This window comes from Staurois parvus, unplaced genomic scaffold (assembly GCF_062004578.1).
Source record: "Staurois parvus isolate SC_StPar_1 unplaced genomic scaffold, SC_StPar_1.0 ptg000475l, whole genome shotgun sequence".
Lineage (NCBI taxonomy): Eukaryota > Metazoa > Chordata > Amphibia > Anura > Ranidae > Staurois > Staurois parvus.
In genome coordinates this window covers 3,398,032-3,414,991 of record NW_028318271.1, presented here as the reverse complement: position 1 = coordinate 3,414,991, position 16,960 = coordinate 3,398,032, and the positions used below count along the sequence as shown (strand labels likewise).

The window sequence follows — 16,960 nt, the reverse complement described above, 5'->3', positions numbered from 1 at the left end:
CGCCTCCTCACTGCCTGCTTTAACCCCTTGAACCCCGCACTAGTGCGCAGCAACCACATGCTTTGCATGCAATAGCAGGGCATAAGCTGAGCACCCCATATACTTGAATGGGAAGAAGAATTTTACAGAAGTTAATGTTTTAGTGAAACATGTAGGAACAGAAGCACTTTGTGGATTATTAAGTGTTCTTGCATGACAGACCACTTCCTGTTATCTCACATATATATTCTTATTATTATAGCCAAATTTACCACCCTAACTCCTCCCACAGTTTTTACACTACATAGACAGTAATATACGGAAACGTGCGGATTGTTCCCGATTGGTGTGCTATTACTTTGTGGAATGTTTCGCTGAATGGTTCACGAAATATTGCCGTTTTTGTGGTGAAATTGGCCCCATAGGAATGAATGGCGGAATGTTCAAAACTAGAGTGTGAGCTGAAAAATCAGGACATGATTTCTAAACTGCCATCACTCCCTCATTTCCAAGCCCACCTACACAAATCTTATATCAAAACGTTCAGCTATCCCTGCTGCCACTAAAAATGTCCACGGCTAAGCCACAGTCCTGATAGTTTTCACAATATGACCATTTGTTTGCAACTCACGCCGCCCATTGACATTCATTGAAACTCCACTCTAGCCACCTCAAATTTGAAGGGCAATTTATAAACAGCGACTGTGCCTTCATTTGTAATATTTCAGAGACATACTATGCATCAAAATGTAGGTCTGGGTCTTGTGATTCTCACAATATAAAGCTCTTCGGTGTAGGATTTATAATTTTAAAACTACAAACTACACGGAGATCGCCGGGGGCGCGCAGGAGGGCATGTTCTGGGAGGACGTCATATGACACCATCCCAGAACTGGCCGGCCGCAGTGAAGCCATCATTTAGCTATCTGCGGTCAGCAAGTGGTTAATGCTCTCCTTGCCCGGCCTGTCAGTTTAGGTGGATGGCCATGTCTTGGTAGGTCTGCAGTTGTGCTACACTCTTTCCAGTTTCCGATGATGGATTGAACAGTGCTCTGTGAGATGTTCTAAGCTTGGGATATTTTTTTTTATAACCTAACCCCACTTTAAAATTCTCCACAACTTTATCCCTGACCTGTCTGGTGTGTTCCTTGGCCTTCATGGCTTCACTAAGAAACCTCTGAGGGCTTCACAGAACAGCTGTATTTATACTGAGAGTAAATTACACACAGGTGGACTATTTACTAATTAGATGACTTCTGAAGGCAATTGGTTCCACTAGATTTTGGTTAGGGGTATCAGAGTAAATGGGTTCCCCTGTACACAGCTCAGTGCTCTCTATATAGGACCCATTCCCCTGTACACAGCTCAGTGCTATCTATATATGACCCGTTCCCCTGTACACAGCTCAGTGCTATCTATATATGACCCGTTCCCCTGTACACAGCTCATTGCTCTCTATACAGGACCCGTTCCCCTGTACACAGCTCATTGCTCTCTATACAGGACCCGTTCCCCTGTACACAGCTCAGTGCTCTCTATATATGACCCGTTCCCCTGTACACAGCTCAGTGCTCTCTATATATGACCCGTTCCCCTGTACACAGCTCAGTGCTCTCTATATAGGACCCGTTCCCCTGTACACAGCTCAGTGCTCTCTATATAGGACCCGTTCACCTGTACACAGCTCAGTGCTCTCTATATATGACCTGTTCCTCTGTACACAGCTCAGTGCTCTCTATATAGGACACCTTCCCCTGTACACAGCTCAGTGCTCTCTATATAGGACACGTTCCCCTGTATACAGCTCAGTGCTCTCTATATATGATCCATTCCCCTGTACACAGCTCAGTGCTCTCTATATATGATCCATTCCCCTGTACACAGCTCAGTGCTCTCTATATATGATCCATTCCCCTGTACACAGCTCAGTGCTCTCTATATAGGACCCGTTCCCCTGTACACAGCTCAGTGCTCTCTATATAGGACCCGTTCCCCTGTACACAGCTCAGTGCTCTCTCTATATAGGACACGTTCCCCTGTAGACAGCTCAGTGCTCTCTACATAGGACCCATTCCCCTGTACACAGCTCAGTTCTCTCTCTATACAGGACCCGTTCCCCTGTACACAGCTCAGTTCTCTCTCTATACAGGACCCGTTCCCCTGTACACAGCTCAGTGCTCTCTATACAGGACCCGTTCCCCTGTACACAGCTCAGTGCTCTCTCTATATATGACACATTCCCCTGTACACAGCTCAGTGCTCTCTATATAGGACACATTCCCCTGTACACAGCTCAGTGCTCTCTATATAGGACACATTCCCCTGTACACAGCTCAGTGCTCTCTATAAATGATCCATTCCCCTGTACACAGCTCAGTGCTCTCTATATAGGACACATTCCCCTGTACACAGCTCAGTGCTCTCTATAAATGATCCATTCCCCTGTACACAGCTCAGTGCTCTCTACATAGGACCCATTCCCCTGTACACAGCTCAGTGCTCTCTATATAGGACACATTCCCCTGTACACAGCTCAGTTCTCTCTCTATATAGGACACATTCCCCTGTACACAGCTCAGTGCTCTCTATATAGGACACATTCCCCTGTACACAGCTCAGTGCTCTCTATATAGGACACATTCCCCTGTACACAGCTCAGTTCTCTCTCTATATAGGACACATTCCCCTGTACACAGCTCAGTTCTCTCTCTATATAGGACACGTTCCCCTGTACACAGCTCAGTTCTCTCTCTATATAGGACACATTCCCCTGTACACAGCTCAGTTCTCTCTCTATATAGGACACATTCCCCTGTACACAGCTCAGTGCTCTCTATATATGACACGTTCCCCTGTACACAGCTCAGTTCTCTCTCTATATATGACACGTTCCCCTGTACACAGCTCAGTGCTCTCTATAGGACACGTTCCCCTGTACACAGCTCAGTGCTCTCTATATAGGACACATTCCCCTGTACACAGCTCAGTGCTCTCTATATATGATCCATTCCCCTGTACACAGCTCAGTGCTCTCTATATAGGACCCGTTCCCCTGTACACAGCTCAGTGCTCTCTATATAGGACCCGTTCCCCTGTACACAGCTCAGTGCTCTCTCTATATAGGACACGTTCCCCTGTAGACAGCTCAGTGCTCTCTACATAGGACCCATTCCCCTGTACACAGCTCAGTTCTCTCTCTATACAGGACCCGTTCCCCTGTACACAGCTCAGTTCTCTCTCTATACAGGACCCGTTCCCCTGTACACAGCTCAGTGCTCTCTATACAGGACCCGTTCCCCTGTACACAGCTCAGTGCTCTCTCTATATATGACACATTCCCCTGTACACAGCTCAGTGCTCTCTATATAGGACACATTCCCCTGTACACAGCTCAGTGCTCTCTATATAGGACACATTCCCCTGTACACAGCTCAGTGCTCTCTATAAATGATCCATTCCCCTGTACACAGCTCAGTGCTCTCTATATAGGACACATTCCCCTGTACACAGCTCAGTGCTCTCTATAAATGATCCATTCCCCTGTACACAGCTCAGTGCTCTCTACATAGGACCCATTCCCCTGTACACAGCTCAGTGCTCTCTATATAGGACACATTCCCCTGTACACAGCTCAGTTCTCTCTCTATATAGGACACATTCCCCTGTACACAGCTCAGTGCTCTCTATATAGGACACATTCCCCTGTACACAGCTCAGTGCTCTCTATATAGGACACATTCCCCTGTACACAGCTCAGTTCTCTCTCTATATAGGACACATTCCCCTGTACACAGCTCAGTTCTCTCTCTATATAGGACACGTTCCCCTGTACACAGCTCAGTTCTCTCTCTATATAGGACACATTCCCCTGTACACAGCTCAGTTCTCTCTCTATATAGGACACATTCCCCTGTACACAGCTCAGTGCTCTCTATATATGACACGTTCCCCTGTACACAGCTCAGTTCTCTCTCTATATATGACACGTTCCCCTGTACACAGCTCAGTGCTCTCTATAGGACACGTTCCCCTGTACACAGCTCAGTGCTCTCTATATAGGACACATTCCCCTGTACACAGCTCAGTGCTCTCTATATATATATGTCAGTATTACCTGCTCTCTGATGAACAGTTATCCTCCTTGTACAGCTCTGTGTACAGAACACTTCCTGCTTGTAGACTCCTCCCTCTCTGCAGTCAGGAGAAAGCTGAATGCTCATTGGTTGCAGCGCATGGTGATTTCCCTTCCTCTCCCTGTGATTGGCTGAGACGTTTCCTGCCTGCTCTATTATTAGCTCTCATGTCCTTGGACTGTGCATGCTGTGCAGTTTATTGTCTGCAGGTGAACTTCGTGTTTCTCATTCTTTGTTACTTGTTAATGTAAAGACACAATTTTCTTTCAGGAACTGAATCCTTGCAGCTTAGAATGTCCTGCTCTTGGTGTATTGATCACTGATATCATTTGTTTTTACATGATAGGCTTCAATAATCTGAGGACACTAAAGTCGGTCCAACGTTCAGACAGTCCGAATTTCAATCCATGTATGGGCATCGAACATGGCATATGTATATATTCCTGCGCTGGAAGATGGACTCCGCAAAGGCTAGAACCACATAGGGGATGCTTTAAAGGTGCGCACCTTGCTGACCTCAACGGACCAGGGAAATCCAAATGTACTGCATGCAAAGAAACAAACAGAGGGCGCACAGGTCTGCTGCATTACCTATAAAAACCAGTTATTGTACAAAAGAAGTAGTAATATACTCACAAAGGATAACAGTGTCAAGTGCACATCATACAAAGTACAGCAAGGTCCAGTCTTACTGAATGATATCCGTAATGGGATTCCTAGACCTCCAACTTGCTGACGCATTTCGAGGACGTGCCTCTTCCTCAGAGCCAATACCTACATTCCTAAATCCACCTATATCTTCTAATATCCTGTGGGTGGCTGATTCCACACCCACCCATGGGCGCGGATGACAGGAATACGTAAGGCCCTTATGGGTGGAAATGAAGGACCCGATTGTAAACTTTTCTACGATTATTAAGTGATCAATAGATGGCAACCCTATATAGAACACCTCTGGGATATCATGTTTCGGTCCATTTGATGCTGCCATGTTGCACCTCAGACTGTCCAGGAGCTCAGTAATGCCCTGGTCCAGATCTGGGAGGAAATACCCCAGGACACCATCCGTCATCTCATTAGGAGCACGCCCCGATGTTGTCAGGCATGCATACAAGCAGGTGGGGGCCATACAAAGTACCATTTTGAGTTCCTGCAATGAAATTTCATCAAAATGGACTAGCCTGCTGCATCATTTTTCACTTTAATTTTCGGGGTGTCTTTGAATTCAGTCCTCTATAGTTTGATCATTTCATTTCCATCAAATGATGGGGCGTCTTTACGTTCCTAACACATTACCCAGTCCATATCAGTATAGATATCCAGAATTATATTTTTCCCCATTGAGTTTGGATGTGTTTTCAAATTGTTCCTTTCATTTTTTTTTTTAGCAATATATATATATATATATATATATTTCCAACATTAAACATATTCACAATGTTATCTTCTTCTGCAGAGACATCTGCAGGCTTACAGTATTTTGCCAGTAAAGCCTGCATGTGATCATAGCTGACATTGTGCTCATATGATCAGGAACCACTTTGATTGGATCATCAGTGACAGTCAGGTTTGAGAGCTGTGCAAAGTGTCATCAGCTAGCCTTCATAGTTCAAAGTAAAGGGTGTTTCTGAATATATTCCCACCTTGGAGTATCTTGCTGAGGAATGTTGACATAGGGATTGCAAATGGGAAGTGTTACAGTTTACCTAAACCCAAAAACAAATATTTAATATTCAGTATTACAGCTCACTAGTCTATAGATGTGGTAGCTGTACTAGTTTTCTTCTGTTATCTTTGCCTGGTAATTCATGCGAAAAGCACACTTCCTTTTCTTGGGTGGCTATACTCGCTCACTTCAATGTACCTTTGATGGGGGGCCATAGTTGTCACCAAGGTTGATCTGCAGGCATGTCTCTCTATCATCACAGTGGATAAATGATAGGGATGCACCAAAATTTCAGTGGTCGAAAAAGTTTTGGCGGAAAACACCCTTTTCGGCCATCAGCAGATATGAAACAAAGCACCAATACAGGTGCCGAAAAAACCTCGCCACCGCCGCCTGCCCGCTTTGGCCGCTTGGTAATTTGCAGCCTTACCTGAGAAACCATTGAACTATCCCAGCACTGGGCATAGAGATTAGTGAAAGAAAGATGGCCTCCACTCTACATGCCTTTGGAGGACTGGAGCTATGTCACTTCTGGTTTTGGCCATTTTTTTTTTTTTTTTTTAAAGCACTAGATCAATGCTTTTTTTTGATCCAATGCTTTACATTGCAGAGGAGAGATGTGGGGTCCTGTTGACCCCATAATATTATTATACAGTATTTATATAGCGCCAACAGTTCGCTCACCGCTGTACATTACAATGGGAGACAGAACATGCGACAGTACAATAACAATACAATGCGATACACGAGGGGTTCGAGGACCCTGCTCCTTGGAGCTTACAATCTAGGAGGGAGGGGATAGTGGTACAGGAGGAATAGCTGTGGGGGATGGAATGGTAGGAGGAGTGGATGAGATCGGCAATTAGCAGAGGGCGGGGTAGGCTTCCCTGAAGAGGTGGGTTTTCAGGGTGCGCCTAAAGGAGAGGAGAGTAGGTGATAGTCTGATAGATTGGGGTAGGGAGTTCCAGAGGATGGGTGATGCCCTGGAGAAGTCCTGGAGGTGGGCATGGAAGGAGGAGACCAGGGAACTAGAGAGAAGGAGGTCTTGTGAGGAGCGGAGGGTGCGTTTTGGGTGGTATTTGGATATCAGGTCGGTGATGTAGTTCGAGGCAGAGTTATGGACAGCTTTGTACATCAGTGTTAGGATTTTGAATTTGATCCATTGGGCAATCGGAAGCCGGTGGAAGGATTGGCAGAGGGGGGTGGCGGAAACGGAGCGGTTGGTGAGGTGGATGAGTCTGGCCACCGTATTCAGGATCGACTGAAGAGGGGATAGCCTGTGGTGAGGCAGGCCAGTGAGGAGGGAGTTGCAGTAATCAAGTTGTGATATCTCTCCATAAAGAGGACCTGTCACTAATTATTTCTATCACAAGGTATGCATGCATTTCTTGTGATAAGAATAAAAGTGCTTACAATTTTTTTTAAAGGAACAGTGCAAAAAAACTGTTTAAAGTGCCCCCCCCCCCTCGTGCCCACACATAGTGGTGAACGCATACGTAGGCCATGCCCACATATGTAAATGGTGTTCAAATCACACACGTGAGGTATCGCCACAAACGTCCGAGCAATTCTTGTACTAGACCTCCTCTGTAACTTTACACTGCTGACCTGTGCCCATTCTTTATTTTGTTGAGAAATCACTTTGGAAAACACCCCCTAGCATTTCTGGCCATGGCCATCTTGAGTAAGGGCAGATGATTCATGTAATATTTACTTCCTGGAATCAACCTGCCCTTAGCTCAGGCATGCAAGCAGGAGAGGGTTTGCTTAGCTGAGAAAGCCCCTCCTCCCCTCTTGAAAACTCCTGGGATGTATGACATAATTTGCTTAGGCATGGAAACTAGGAAGTAACTGAAGAAATGTAAAAAAAAGTTTAAAACAAGTAAACATAGTATACTATCCAATCTATTCACTAATAATAAAATGTTACTAAACCCACAACAGTAAAATCAGTCTGTATATGCAGTAAAGCATGCTTGTTATACTCACTGTGGAAGCTAAGGGGTTAATCCTCCGCATTGTGAAAAACGGCTGTTTGATCCTGTCTTCTCTAATCCTCCCCTTCTTTTATTGTCCCCAATCCATCTGCTGATAACATAGAGCTCTAGGAGTCACTCTGCACATGCTGAGTTTGGAGTTTTGTGCTAGAGAGTTTTTTTTTCTTTGGGAGGGTGCATGTGATTGGCCCAGGGTCATTTAGCACTGTCCAGACTGAGGGTCAGAGGTTATGCAGCCTCATAAGATGGTCAGAGGAGAATGAAAACTCCTCCTATAAAATTAACCAGTGCTCAGCTGGACACTGATAGAAATTACAAGACTGCTTTAACTGTTGAAGAGAAAAGGTATTTAGCAGTTTATATTTACTAAAATAATAGCATTTCCATGTTCTCTGTACTGTGGGAGACCAGATATATATGAATGGAGGGGTCCTGGGTTTAGTAACACTTTCACTTGAGTAAAGGAATCGACTATATTATAGATTCAGATCCAAAAGCACCTCACCTTGGGGCACTGCCACCAAATGTGGAACGCTGTCCCCTCCAGTCCGTAGCCCCGAAAGCAAAGTGGTGAAGCCCCCCGGACAAAGGAAGCGATCGAAGCCAAGACCATGTACCACCTCAAAATTCCCTTTTAATTAGCTTCAAATATGGAGGTATTAATAAGTGATTTAGATGCAGTAAAGCATGCTTTTTATACTCACTGTGGATCCTAGGAAGCTAATCCTCTGCATTTTGTAAAAAGGCTGTTTGATCCTGTCTTCTCTGATCCTCCGCTTCTTCCAGTGTCCCCCCTCTTTCTCCTGATAAGACATAACACGTGGAGTCACTCTGCACATGCTCAGTTTGGTGTGTATTGCTAGAGAGGTTGGTTATTTTTTCTTGGGAGATTGTATGTGATCAGCACAGTGCCAATCAGGACTGTTTAGGGGTCCTGCATCCTCCTAGAGCAGAACTCCTCCTACATGCTTTAACATGTGCTCTGCTGGACACTGATAGAAGTCACAAGACTGCTCTAACTGCTGATTATTTTAGTAAATATAAACTGCTAAATACCTTTTCTAGTATTTAGCAGTTTATATTTACTAAAATAGTTTCCATGTTTTGTGTACTGTGGAGAGACCAGATATAGTGAATGCAGGGTCCGGGGTTTAGTAACACTTTAATAGCATTTGCCAGACATTAAGGAGGCACTGTCTCCCCTCCTCACTGCCTGCTTTAACCCCCACTAGGTGCCACAACTACATGCATTGTGCCCGGAAATTACATTTCCATGTTGTGTGTACTGTGGGAGACCAAATATAATGAATGCAGGGACCGGGGAGACCGGATTTAGTGAATGCAGGGTCCAGGGAGACCAGATATAGTGAATGCAGGATCCAGGGAGACCAGATAAAGTGAATGCAGGGTCCGGGGAGACCAGATATAGTGAATGCAGGGCCCGGGGAGACCAGATATAGTGAATGCAGGGTCCGGGGAGACCAGATATAGTGAATGCAGGGTCCTGGGAGACCAGATATAGTGAATGCAGGGTCCAGGGAGACCAGATATAGTGAATGCAGGGTCCGGGGAGACCAGATATAGTGAATGCAGGGTCCGGGGAGACCAGATATAGTGAATGCAGGGTCCGGGGAGACCAGATATAGAGAATGCAGGGTCCGGGATTTAGTAACACTTTAAGCTATGGAACCCATGAGCAATCACCAAGGGGCAGGCGGGTATAAAATAGAGACAACAGGGAGTTGGAGAAAGACTTGGCAAGTGGAAGGAGTGTGTGAGAGTTCACGCCAAGCTGAACTGTTCTGGAAGAGGCCGGGTTTGGCCAGAGTGTACAGAGTAGCCGAGGAGAGTACTGGCATCAAGTGGAGATGGCTGCTCTGGGGAGACCTTTCAGCTGCAGGAGTGCGAGAGCTACCACCATCTTCAGTTACATGACAATTGCGCAGTCATGCAACGCTGCACCCAAATGAAATTCACATCCTTTTTCCCATGCATAGAGCTTTCTTTCAGTGGTATTTGATCGCCTCCGTGTTTTTGCACTATATAAAAAAAAAGACCGACAATTTTGAATGATAGCGATTCGTGGGGAAATTTGTTATCAGACACTAAAAGTGACGACAGCAATGATTCGCGATTGAGCTCAGTGATGTGCGAACTTGGCGCTCTATTTCAAATTTCAGTGGTTTTGGTTTGATTACATTATTGAATTAAATTTATTATTATATTATTATTTTGTATAATTATTTATAATTGTTTATTATATTATAATTTATGATTTTGTGTTTCAAACTTTATCATACCCGGGATGTTTACTAGTCTCTTGTTTGGACAGATTTAAGCCAGTTATTCCTAAGAATTACAGACCTACAATAGAAAACAACAAATTTCCATGCGAAACAATGTACCACTTCGTCATTCAAAAATATTGACAGGGAGGTCAAACATGTCCAGTAAAAAAAATTTTAAAAATCAAACTTCATCATAAATTTAGGCCAAAATGTATTCTGCTACATGTCTTTGCTAAAACAAAAATCCCAATACGTGCAAATTAATTGGTTTACATGAAAGTTATAGTGTTTACAAATGGCGGTATATATACTGGGAATTTTTTTTTCTTTTCTCTACTAGTAGTGCCGATCAGTGACTTATAGCGGGACTGCGGCAGGCATTCTGACATTGGGGGGAACTGACTTGGTGTCACTGACATCCCCAGTGACACCAATACAGTGATCAGTACTAATAAAAAGCACTGACACTGCACTAATGGCACTAGGCAGGAAGGGGTTAACATGTGGGATGATCGAAGGGTTAACTGTGTGCTGTTTTACTATGGGGGCTGTGTTAGTGCTTTCAATTGTAAGCACACTGCTTTGCCTGGCTGTGCTATGCAGAACCAGGCAAAGCAGTGTGCAGGAGCTGACAGGGGAGAGAACTGTATTGTTTACATACAGTTCTCTCCCTCCATCGGTAATGCTCTGCGATCACTGGGTGCCAGCAAGTAATCACCGTCTGAGACCTGGTGATTGACAACCGAGGCTGCGAATAGCGGTGCAGGTAGGGCACGTGCACTGCTAGTGCATGCCCTCTACTCGGAAATGCAAAATCACATACAGTGGGGATCGAAAGTTTGGGCACCCCAGCTAAAAAGTTGTATTAATGTGCATAAAGAAGCCAAGGAAAGATGGAAAAATCTCCAAAAGGCATCAAATTACAGATTAGACATTCTTATAATATGTCAACAAAAGTTAGATTTTATTTCCATCATTTACACTTTCAAAATAACAGAAAACAAAAAAATGGCGTCTACAAAAGTTTGGGCATCCTGCAGAATTTATAGCATGCACTGCCCCCTTTGCCAAGCTGAGACCTGCCAGTGTCATGGATTGTTCTCAATCATCGTCTGGGAAGACCAGGTGATGTCAATCTCAAAGGTTTTAAATGCCCAGACTCATCTGACCTTGCCCCAACAATCAGCACCATGGGTTCTTCTAAGCAGTTGTCTAAAAAACTGAAACTGAAAATGGTTGATGCTCACAAAGCTGGAGAAGGCTATAAGAAGATAGCAAAGCGTTTTCAGATGTCAATATCCTCTGTTTGGAATGTAATTAAGAAATGGCAGTCATCAGGAACAGTGGAAGTTAAAGCAAGATCTGGAAGACCAAGAAAAATATCAGACAGAACAGCTCGCAGGATTGTGAGAAAAACAATTCAAAACCCACGTTTGACTGCACGATCCCTCCAGAAAGATCTGGCAGACACTGGAGTTGTGGTACACTATTCCACTATAAAGAGATACTTGTACAAATATGGTCTTCATGGAAGAGTCATCAGAAGAAAACCTCTTCTACGTCCTCACCACAAAAATCATCGTTTGAACTTTGCAAATGAACATATAGACAAGCCTGATGCATTTTGGAAACATGTTCTGTGGACCGATGAGGTTAAAATTGAACTTTTTGGCTGGAATGAGCAAAGGTACGTTTGGAGAAGAAGGGGCACAGAATTTAATGAAAAGAACCTCTGTCCAACTGTTAAGCATGGGGTTGGATCAATCATGCTTTGGGGTTGTGTTGCAGCCAGTGGCACAGGGAACATCTCACGAGTAAAAAGTAAAAATGGATTCAATAAAATTTTGGATGGTAACTTGATGCCATCTGTGAAAAAGCTGAAGTTAGAGAGGACGGCTTCTACAAATGGATAATGATCCTAAACACACCTCGAAATTCACGGGGGATTACATCAAGAGGCGTAAACTGAAGGTTTTGCCATGGCCTTCACAATCTCCTGACCTCAACATAATTGAAAATCTATGGATAGACCTTAAAAGAGCAGTGCGTGACAGACAGCCCAGAAATCTCAAAGAACTGGAAGACTTTTGTAAGGAAGAATGGGCAAAGATACCTCAAACAAGAATTGAAAGACTCTTGGCTGGCTACAAAAAGTGTTTACAAGCTGTGATACTTGCCAAAGGGGGCAGTACAAGATATTACCTCTGCAGGGTGCCCAAACTTTTGCAGACGCCATTTTTTTGTTTTCTGTTATTTTGAAAGTGTAAATGATGGAAATAAAATCTAACTTTTGTTGACATATTATAAGAATGTCTAATCTGTAATTTGATGCCTTTTGGAGATTTTTCCATCTTTCCTTGGCTTCTTTATGCACATTAATACAAATTTTTAGCTGGGGTGCCCAAACTTTCGATCCCCACTGTATATGCAAAAAAAAAAAAAATCCCTGGAGTTCTGCTTTAAAACTAACCTCAAGTCCCACTGTAAAAAACTGTGAGCAGAAAGGCTCTTACTGCAGAAGAGACATGCGCTGTTTTTTCTGCAATAAAATGCCCCTACCTCTCTGCTCTCTGTCTCCTCTGGTACTGTATATTGCGTAGCTCGGCTTATAGTGCTGGGCCGGTCTCCAAGTGATGTGATTATGCACATGCGCAGGAGTGACATCATCCCCCACTGGCCAATGAAGCGGCCTGAAGACCGGCATTTAGCAGACAATGCCAAGGCAAGACCGTTAGACAGGTAAGTATTGAGACTTTATTTATGCCTTAAAGTGTTTCCAAAGTCTAACAGTGTTTACCTTAAAGGGGAACTAAACCCTCCTATCCTTTTCAGCCAAGGAAGCTGCCATCTTAGCCTCTGTTTGATTTGCAACTGTTTTGATGATACACATGTGGTCAGTTATGACACCAGCCATTTGATGGGTTGTCAGTTTGGTTGAGAGCACAAACAATGTAACAGTTAGTAATCTCAGCATGCCGGGAATGTAAGTGGTTTTGAAACAATTAAATTGATGGGTTTAGTTGTTTAGGTCCATTTTAATGCATTCTTGCCTTAACGTAAATGACTCCCCACTAATTGTTCTTCCTACCCAGGGCCGTGGATAAGGGGGTACCACCAGTATTCTTGTTGGGGGCCCAGGCCAGCAGGGGGGCCCAGGTAGCTGGGTGAATCAGATGTAGGCAGGGAGGGTGATCAGAACAGCGGAGGGGCGATTACAGGAGCCAATTCCATGTATGACTCTCTCTGCAGCAGCCTAAAGCTATCTTCTTCTCCTCTCCCACCCATCAGCTTTCAGCTGCTGCAGAGAGAGCCATACAGGGGATTGGCTTTAGTAATTGCCCCACAACACCCTCCTTGTGTACCATATGTTTCCCCCATTCTGCCCAGGCCCCCACCCCCACAGTGCTGCCGGCTACCCTCCTTTCCTTCCCACTGTCAGCTGCAGGCACTAGGACAATAGGATCCTTCAGGATGAAGAGTGGGGGGAAGGTTCCAGTAGATATGTCACATTTACCAGCCCCTTCCTGTCCTGAATGAACACAATGAGTGATCAGTACTGATCACTTGCTGTGTTCATTCATAATTGAAGTATAGTAAACTGTTTTCTTGTTGGGGGGCCCTGCCAGATTGGCTGTATAGGGCCCTGTGGTTTTTAACAGCAGTCCTGCTCCTACCCCCCTGTGATGCAGCACTGTCCTGGCTGCTGTCTGGTTTTTGTGCTGGAAGTTCAGCTTTAAAGCCACCCTTTTTAGTTACCTGTAGCCTGGCACTAATTTTGTCACTAATGATATCTTGATGCATTTGTTTATTGCTAGTAAATGGATAAAAGCAGATAATCAGTCTGCTGGATGGCAGCCAGCCTTGGCTCTGATTTCTATTACTAGTTCACAACTTTGCATCAGTGCCAGCAGGGACATCACATCATGAGCCATCAATATCTTCACCGACAGAAATCAAGAAGAGCCATTACTGCCAAGTACTGTGGGTGAGAGCGACGAGGCTGCAATATGCTAAAAGTGGCAGGGACTGCCAAATGACAGAATGCTTGTAATAACCGGCTAATGTGGAGAAATCACTCCAAGCTTCCACACAGCGTTGATTTATTCCAGAACCTTTTAAAAGACATTTTTCTGTAGCTGAATCGAAGATTATTATCAACATTTGGAAAAACAGGTAAACGTCTGCACAGGGAAACTCCAAGCTGTGCCAGTTATTTGGTCCTGGAAGGCTCAGGACTTATCAGAAAACAACCTGTGAAGATAGGAATGTAAAAGCTGTTCTTGCCCAACTGATTTTAAAGTGTAGATTAACCCTAACAATGAACTTCTCTTCTTAGTTCATTTTTCTTCTGTTAAATATACTATTGAAAGTGCACCTTATCCGTCTCTTGTATAATCCCTTGGTGCCATTCTTTTCTAGTATTAATTGCACCATTTATCTGGTTTTGGGTAGAGTTGAGCACCTATGTTTTCCACCTTATCCATCTCCATTTTTTTCTCTTGGTGCTATTCTTTTCTGGTATGACTTGTACCATTTATCTGGTTTTGAGCACCTACCATATTTTTCGCTCCATAAGACGCACCTGACCATAAGATGAACCTAGGTTTTAGAGGCAGAAAACAGGAAAAAAAAATTCTGAACTAATGGACTGCAGACATAGTACAGGAGATGACCAGCGACTGTGGACAGCACACGGATGACCAGAGACTGCGGACAGCACAGGGATGACCAGAGACTGCGGACAGCACAGGGATGACCAGAGACTGCGGACAGCACAGGGGATGACCAGAGACTGCAGACAGCACAGGGATGACCAGAGACTGCAGACAGCACAGGGATGACCAGAGACTGCGGACAGTACAGGAGATGACTGCTGACCTTTGGGGAGGGGGGGAGCGGGTACCTGAATTTGACAGGTACCCGCTCTTACTTCCGCGGAGTTGTTCTTTGATCTTACCTGTTCCTCTATCCAGCCGCGCGCTGTCTTCCCGGCTTCTGTAGTGTGGGCGCTCGGCATGACAGCCGGGTGCCCAGTGCGCATGAGCGAGAAGCACTTGCGCTTTGTGATTGGTCCGGCGGCTTCTGGGATCTGTCATGTGTCCCAGGTACCGCCTTACCATTCACAAAAAGCACCGCTTCTTGCGCATGCGCACTTGGCACCCGGCTGTCAAGCCCAGCGCCCACACTACAGAAGCTGGGAAGACAGCGCGCCGCTGGATAGAGGAACAGGTAAGGTCAAAGAACAACTTCGCGGAAGTAAGAGTGGATACCTGTCAAATTCAGGTACCCGCTCCCCACCTCCCCAAAGCTCAGCAGTCATCTCCATAAGGTCCCGCTGCAGAGCTGAGCGGCCAGCCCAGTATTCTGACACGGCGGCGTTGGAAATACCGGACCGGCCGCTCCATAAGACGCACTGACATTTTCCCCCCTTTTTTGGGGGGAAAAAAGTGTGTCTTATGGAGCGAACAATATGGTAATTCTTGTCTAAATGAATGGCACCCACCACAAGAATCAGGAGGCTTTAAATGTACCCATGAGTAAACTGATAGTCTAATAACATAATTTCACATCTCCTTTTAAAACCAACCTTTTTATTTTATTGTCTTGGTCATTAGAAATAAAAATGATCAACCAATTTTTAAAAACGTATCCATTACATATATTCTTATGTAGCATCCTCTAGTGTGCTACTAGAATAGTGTAGTGAATTGTAGGTGAAATCATTGTGTAGGACTCATAGTAAATGTTTGAGTCTGTGATTAAGGTCGGGTTACTGCAGGTCAGCTGGATGACTCAATAGATTGTGGCTCTATAGCCTCCTCCTGACACTGGAGGACTATAAAACATTCCAGAAGTCGGTGAGCAGAAAGCGGTGGAGACCTAATCTGCATGTTCATGGGAGTCTAGCCAATCTCAGGTTAGGAAGCCCTGGTAGATTGGTGACCCATAAATATGAGAGAGTCAGGCTGAGAGGAGTTGGGTGGAATATGGAGTTACTGAGGAGATTGTCAATGCCTCGGAGGGGGGGGGGGGGTCAGCCTACAGGCTGGGATTGGGCTGGCTCAGGAGGATGTGGAGCTGGGAGCAGCTCTACAGGGGGAGAGAAGGCATCCCTGCATGTAGTTTCGAGAAGTTAAGCTGATTTTTGAGGGGCTGCTAGATCCTCGGCCATAAAAGGCTGTTGCTAATGACTGACAGCTTTCAAGAAAAGAACAGTTCGGGATCAGCCTTTATACATAGGAGGGAAAGGTTCCCCCTTCATCGATTCAAGCTAACTGGGCATCCCCTAATCCCTATTTCCCTATCCAAGTTGATTTCCCCTACTAAAACAACAAAACCAAGCTCATGGACTCTTATCTATCACAGCGCTCCTTCAGCATTACCTATAACGCTGCATCCTCCTCTTTACTCCCTCTTTCTGTAGGGGTCCCTCAAGGTTCTGTCCTTGGACCCCTTCTCTTCTCCATCGACACGTCCTCCCTTAGTCATTGATAAACTCCCATGGCTTTAAGTACCATCTCTATGCTGATGCCACACAAATCTATCTATCTTTCTACTCCTCACCTCACCCCTTCAGTCTCGCATTACTAACCTACTAAGTGACATATCGGCACGGATGTCGCTCCACTTCCTCAAACTCAATCTTTCCAAAACTGAGCTCTTAGTATTCCCCCCAGCCCGTGCCCCCCCCTGACTTCTCCATCAAGATCAATAACACAATCATCATTCCCTCCCCTCATGCCAGGGTACTAGGTGTAATCTTAGACTCCCATCTGTCCTTTCAGCCCCAAATCCAATCGCTGTCCAAATCTTGTAGACTTCACCTCCGCAACATCTCCAAGATACGCCCATTCCTAACCTCGGAAACCACTAAGCAACTTAATCACTCTTTATATC

General features: G+C 44.9%; 1 protein-coding gene across 1 annotated transcript in view; it reads right to left on the bottom strand.

The window, feature by feature from the left end:
* The window catches only part of AMACR (alpha-methylacyl-CoA racemase), a 71,189-nt gene extending 67,028 nt beyond the window's left edge, over window positions 1-4,161 (bottom strand). Inside the window, exon 1 of the mRNA XM_089689450.1 lies at window positions 4,094-4,161. The gene's annotated coding sequence lies outside the window, so the exon portion shown is untranslated. The remainder of the gene's footprint in view (window positions 1-4,093) is intronic.
* Between the last annotated feature and the right edge of the window lie 12,799 nt (window positions 4,162-16,960).